This window comes from Macrobrachium rosenbergii, chromosome 54 (assembly GCF_040412425.1).
Source record: "Macrobrachium rosenbergii isolate ZJJX-2024 chromosome 54, ASM4041242v1, whole genome shotgun sequence".
Classification (NCBI taxonomy): domain Eukaryota; kingdom Metazoa; phylum Arthropoda; class Malacostraca; order Decapoda; family Palaemonidae; genus Macrobrachium; species Macrobrachium rosenbergii.
In genome coordinates, this window is record NC_089794.1 from 37,004,911 (window position 1) to 37,012,044 (window position 7,134).

Genomic DNA, 7,134 nt, shown 5'->3' on the forward strand with positions numbered 1-7,134 from the left:
ACGTGAGATTTCAAGCATTCCTGAGAACTTGGCAACAGAAATGTGTCATACGTTCCAGCAACAAAACAGTGACGCTTAAAACAGAGGGAACCAAAGTACTGTGTGCTCTTGTTGAACGAATACCGGCTCGTGCTAATCAAAGGTAACTACTTGACGCAATGAAATCGATTACTGCATTTTTAAAAATAAATTTAAAACATCAATAAGCTGGAGATAGCTGCCTACTTCTTCCTACTGATTATTATTACTTTTGGAAGATAAAGGACTGTGCCATACACATTTGAATATTCGTGTCATGTCTGTCGAACACAAATATACACAGACATACACATGTATGTTTTACATTAAGCAACTTCCCCTACAAGGGGTGGATGTAAGAGAGAGTGATCACTGCCACATTTATATTGAAATTATTGAATTGTGGATGATACCCGTGAGAGGAAGCCTTTCATGATAAACCTACACAGAAGAGTCATCACCAGCTTGTCAAAACACCTTAAATATATTGAGCCATACATACATTATAATTTTTTCTCCCCCTTCAATAAAACGGCAATAAAAGACTGGTAAAAACTAGTAAAAACTAACGATAGATTATGCTTCTTTCTTGAAAAAACTAACTTCCTCAACATGATTAACAAATTATACTTCAGTCACTAGTAACAACCTCTCTGAGAACTCTTGAGAGAGGGCAATTACCTTCCTCATCCTAGCACTCTGAGAGAAAACTTACTTTCAGGCTCCCCAAACTTGGAGATTCGAATAGCAAGTACCAATCAGTCATTTAAATTCATGCATCATACGTGAACTGGCGCCTCGTATTTTCTGCTTACATCCAGCCAATTTCCTAAGGAAAATTTCCTATGGAGAGTGTTCATAATGGTGAATGAACCCTCGTTGCACGTTTGACGTAACACATTCCATTACGCTTTCTGTATTATCATTGCCCTTCAGTCTAGTGTGTGCCTGTGTTCAAGACTCCACATTACATGATTCTATGTAACAGCATTTTAACTTTTGGAATAGAAGAAAAAATAGAAAAGGGAACCTTCTACTTAATGCAATTCACTTACAACAGAATGTGTTTGCGAGAGACAATGCCCCTGGAAAAGGAAAATATCTGTTTAACTTTTGACCTCTTATGTACAACCTTATCCTGTCTTTCATTAGTTTCATTAGTTGAGTATTTACATCAAACATAAGGTCTCTATCTACAGTAGTATAGGATACCAAATGTTATGGCTTAAGTTAAGGTTCTATTTAACATTCAATCTCTTGGCAAGACCTTTAACTTAACTTCATTCTTCACATAGACTTCATTAGCGAAGTCTGCGGGCAAAACATCAAGTTTCTTACCTCCAAAAGTTAAAGTTATGACAAAGGTTCAATTCATCTTTGACCTTTGACCTTGAAGTACAACTTTGACCTTGATCTTTGTATCCACCACACCATACTGAATCACCATCACCCACAGCTTATATTATAAATATAATGCTCTTGAAGTCTTTATCTTTAAATATATATAACTATAGAGCTTTAAAACTAACCCTGGTGTGTGGATGGACAGACAGACTGCCGCACAGGCAGGAAGAAAAGACAGATGGTCAGACAGGTCAATTACTCGATACCCCGGACAGTAAACCAAGTGCATTAAAATAAGCCTGCAAAAAAAAAAAAATTAATAATCCTGCTAAGGATAAATGAAGTATGAGAGAGGAACACAGAGCATCCCCAATTACCCAAACACTCTATACTACAGAAATAAACAATGAAATAAACAAGCTAGGCAAAAAGCCAAACGCTGGGACCTATGAGGTCATTCAGAGTTGAAAGGGGAAAATTGAGAGTAAAACGGTTTTAAAAGTGTAACAGGAGAGAACATACGAGTAACAGTTGCGCTATGAAACAACTGTTAGGAGAGGGAGGAAAGTAAGATGGAAGATGGAAGAAAGAGAATATGAACAGAGGTACAGTAAACGGAATGAAAGGGGTTGCAGCTAGGGGCCAAAGGGACGTTGCAAAGAACCTTAAGTAATGCCTGCTTTGCACCCCTAGAGGTGCACTAACGGCACTAACACCCCGACCCCCAGCCTCAACCCAGGACAAGTAACAGCAGGAACAGCTGAGAAGACCGATATGAAAGCCAATGGCCCACATCTTCCGAGTCAAAGAGCAAGGTGTTCTGTGGAGGTCTTTTTTCCCCGAAAAAGTATTAAATTATCCACTGAAACCCGGTTAAAACACTCCGTTCGAAGTTAACGGTTTGGTATTTGTTCGAACAAACAGACTGAAAAAGCGTTATTTTTATTTAAGGTTTGTGTGTGGAGAATAATACTAATAAAAATGGCTTGAAGGGCTGCTGAAAATAGTGAGTTACAAGTATCACAGAGAATACGTCGAGCAATATTTTAGTTCTAAGTGCATACCTTATATGCCTAGTACATCAACGATATCTTTGCCCACGTGGCATTCGACAGTACCACGAGCATCTTTTTACAAATCTTGAGGCTATTGGTGCTTTGATTAGACGCATTAAAAAGTGAAGAATATCCTCAAAGTTGAATAAATACATGTTCGAAGATAAGAATACACTTTGTATTACAATTCCTGGTCACCTCTTTCCCGCTTCAGCGAATAACTTTAAGCTTTCTCAAAACTATTCGTGTTTCATACTCTAACATTCGAAATTGTGATTTTTAGTTTTCTGTAACTATTTTGCCGGCGTTGCCTGTCCGTCAGTGTTTTTTTCTGTCCGCCCTCAGATCTTAAAATCTACTGAGGCTAGAGGGCTGCAAATTGGTATGTCGATCATCCACCCTCCAATCATCAGACATACCAAATTGCTGCCCTCTAGCCTCAGTAATTTTGTTTTTATTTTATTTAATGTTAAAGTTAGCCATAATCGTGCTTCTGGTAACGATATAGGACAGGCCACCACCACCGGCCCGTGGTTAAAGTTTCATGGGCCGCGGTTCACATAGCATTATACCGAGACCACCGACAGATAGGTCTATTTTCGGTGGCCTTGATTATACGCTGTAGCGGCTGCACAGAAAACTCGACTGTGCCGAAGAAACTTCGGCGTATTTTTTACTTGTTCCGTATTTCTGACAGTTCGATACAAGTTTATAACGTCATTACCATTCTTAGACAGCTGCAATATTTCTACAAAATACGGCTGTCCAAGAATTTTAAGGATGTTATAAACTCAGTAAGAAATTGTAATAAATACAATAAAATCACAATTTGGAAGATCAGAGTATAAATCATGATCAGATTTGAGACAACTTGAAGTTATTCACTAAAGGGCAGGCGAGACGACTCAAACTGTATACAAAGCATAATGTAACACTCGAACATTTATTTTTCATTCTTGAGAATATTCTTGAGGATACGCCTACATAAGATATCAATAAACAGGCAACATATATATATATATATATATATATATATATATATATATATATATTTATATATATATATATATATATATATATATATATATATATATATATATATATATGACTGCCAAGCCACGTTTTTAGTTTTCTGTAAAAGAAAACTATTGTGCCGGCTTTGTCTGCCCATCCGCACTTTTTTCTACCAACACTTTTTCTGTACGACCTCAGATCTTAAAAACTACTCAGGCTAGTGGGCTGCAAATTGGAATGTTCATCATCCACCCTCCAATCATCAAACATATCAAATTGCAGCCCTCTAGCACCCGGTAGTTTTTATTTTATTTAATGTTAAAGTTATCCATAATCGTACTTCTGGCAACGATATAGGATAGGCCACCACCGGGTCGTGGTTAAAGTGTTAAGGGCCGCGGCTCATACAGTATTATAACGAGACCACCGAAAGATAGATCTATTTTCGGCGGCCTTGATTATACGCTGTAGCGACTGTACAGAACACTCGATTGCGCCGAAGAAATTTCGGCGCATTTTTTACTTGTTTAATATTGAGAACATTCCTACATAACATATCAATAAACATACAAAATATGGAACTGCCAAGCCAGGTATTATTCCAGTGAACGTAGAATACCATCAGCATTCCAAGACAGCTGCAGCAACATTAACATTCAGCATATAAATCCATATGCAGAAGAGATGACCAGCCTACAAGACCACAACAGGAAGTCCAAGGCCAGACCTACAGTGTTCTTCCAGCTTGCTGTTATACCGTTATATCGGTGTCTTCGTCACTGATGCAAAATAAATTAATAAGAAAATAACTAAAGACTTCGTAATTCTGTAGCATTACCATACGTTATCACAGGATCTCGCCACTGATAGAACAAAATTTAGATTTACGCTTCAGTAGAATATATTATTAGCTCTGATGAAGTCATATGCTGAGAAATATTACAAATTGTAACATATCAATCATCCAAAGTATTTCAGACGGACCTATAACGAGACCAATAAATTATGATTTCAGGAGATGGAAACTTAATGTAGCATGTATGCAACCCGTAAAACGTCATTTAATTTTACTTAAAAAAGATAATTTAACTGACCATTTTGACAAGTTTTAATTTTGGAGTTTTCTTATGACAAGAAGAAAAAGAAATGAAAAGAAAATTTAATAAGAGAAGCTGAATTGTGAAGCGATAAAAAATTCATAAACTACGTAGAATAATACTATTTTTTCAACAACTTCCTTAAGCAAGCTTATTTGTGCCACTATTAGCTGAACAAAAAAAAGAGAATAAGGGAAAAAGAAAAAATTCCATTCGCTAATATTTACCTGAATCTGAGCTAGACATTATTATCGTTTGGGCTAAATTCCTCCCCAGAGGATGATATCCCTAGACTGTGAACTTTCTTAGGGAAATTTCCCTGCCCTGTCTACGCGCGGCATGTTCCTAATGGCCACCGACCTCCCTTTGTAATTTCCCCTGTGGTAGCCATAAGACCCAACGACCCCCAAAACCCATACCAATTTTCCCCTTAGTCTTTTGTTCCTTCCCTTCCTGAATTTTTTTCATTTTTTTACTGAAATTTTAATAAAATATGACATTTATAATCCTCTATTTACTATGAGTTAGGTCTGTTACGGCCTATACATTCCTCATTCTTGCTTGTTTACCTACATTCTGGGCTAGATATGGACACTTGGTTGCCCCTCCCACCGGCCACCGAAAAAATAAAACTTTGCCACTCACTTCTAACGTTTTTCCCCTTCAATTTTTTGTTCCTGGTTTTCTCGACCATTACAGCTTCCTACTCCCTTTACAGCATCCGGAACCCCCCCCCCCCATTTCTTACGTCCCCTACAATATCCGTTACTCAGGATTTCCGTCTGCGTAAAGAGCCCCAGCAGAGGAACTAAGAGAAAAAATAATATTCCGTCAAGGCAAAGGTTCTTCCAGGGGGGATGAGCACACCTTTAGGGTCTTGGGGAAGGAAGGGGTGGGGGGTGGGGGAAGGTGATGTCCCCTAGCCCCCCCCTAAATTCTCTCCATCGTCTCCTGGATGACACGAGATGAATGGGCCTTAGGTGCCCTCATACATACACTAACGACGGCGACGATGAAGGAGTCGATCTCACCTTCTGCGCGAGGAAAGAAGAAGAGGAAGAAACAAGAAGAAATATAAAATATGATGACAGTACATAAACGCAAGAAGATCAGGGAGACGATAAACACAAGAAAAGAAGAAATGAAAACACGAAATGTAAACAATAAAAGAAGGTACAAATATACGAAGAAAAACAAATATTGGAAGAAAGGAACAGTTAAAAATAAACACTACAAGAAGAAATAAACAAAAGTAAAAACGAACACTAAAAAGAGGATATAAAGAAATGATGAGAAAAAACAAACAGTAGGAAGAAGCAATTATATGAAGAAGGAAAATACAAAACTGGGACAGGTAATAAATTACAAAAACAAAACAAAACAAGTAAAAAATGCGGCCAAGTTTCTTCGGCGCAATCGAGTTGTCTGTACAGCCACTACAGCGTATAATCAAGGCCACCGAAAACAGATCTATCTTTCGGTGGTCTCAGTGTAATGCTGTATGAGCCGCAGCCCATGAAACTTTAACCATGGTCCGGTGGTGGCATATCCTATATCGTTGCCAGAAGCACAATTATCGCTAACTTTAAACTTAAATAAAATAAAAACTATTGAGGACAGAGGGCTGCAATTTGGTATGTTTGATGACTGGAGGGTGGATGATGAACATACCAATTTGCAGCCCTCTAGCCTCAGTAGTTTTTAAGATCTGAGGGCAGACAGAAAAAGTGCGAACAGAAAAAAGTGCGGATGGGCAGACAAAGCCGGCACAATAGTTTTCTTTTACAGAAAACTAAAAAGGCAAGAAAAACGACAAATAAGACGGCTAAAAGGAAAAATATAAAAGAATAAACAACTGAATAAAAACCGAACACGAGGAAAATATAAGCACGAAAATCAAGGTAACATTTATAGAATAAGGAGAAAAAAACCAGAGACAAATAAAATAAGGAAACAAATGCAAGGAGAAAAAAAAAGATAAAAATTAAGAATAAAAAAAAACAAGAATAATTCTGAACAAAAAAGGCAGGCAGAAGAAATAACTATGCGAACGAGAGGGCATACTATACAAAGAAAATAAGAAGAAATAAGTGACGGGGAAACAACAAATAAAAACCGAAAGCATTAGAAATCACTTTGTTCACCTGATACGTATGAATGTTAATGTAATTAGGATTAAATGACAGAATAAGTGTATGTTAAAGTAAGTAGCGATTAAATGACAGACTAAGTAAATGTTAAAGTAGGCAGCGATTACATGACAGAATACGTGATTGTCAATGTAATAACTAGCAACTGAGTGACAGAATAAGTGCCAGCCTTCAAATAGTTTGAACTCGCATTAAGATGACAAAGAGTTAGGAGCAAAGAGCATTACCTTAAATATACATTCCTGAAAGGTTCTCTCAGGATTGGTAGCACTGTAAGTCACTTTTTCCCCTGATATATAATATAAATGTTACTGCTTAGAATTGGATGCCTATACGGAAACAAAGGTCACGTGCCCTTAATATTATCCCTTAAATTTACAGACTGGAACTAAATGCCATTTTGTGGACATAAGACAAGTGCTTTTAATGACATTTAAATCATCAGGCAAGATCTGA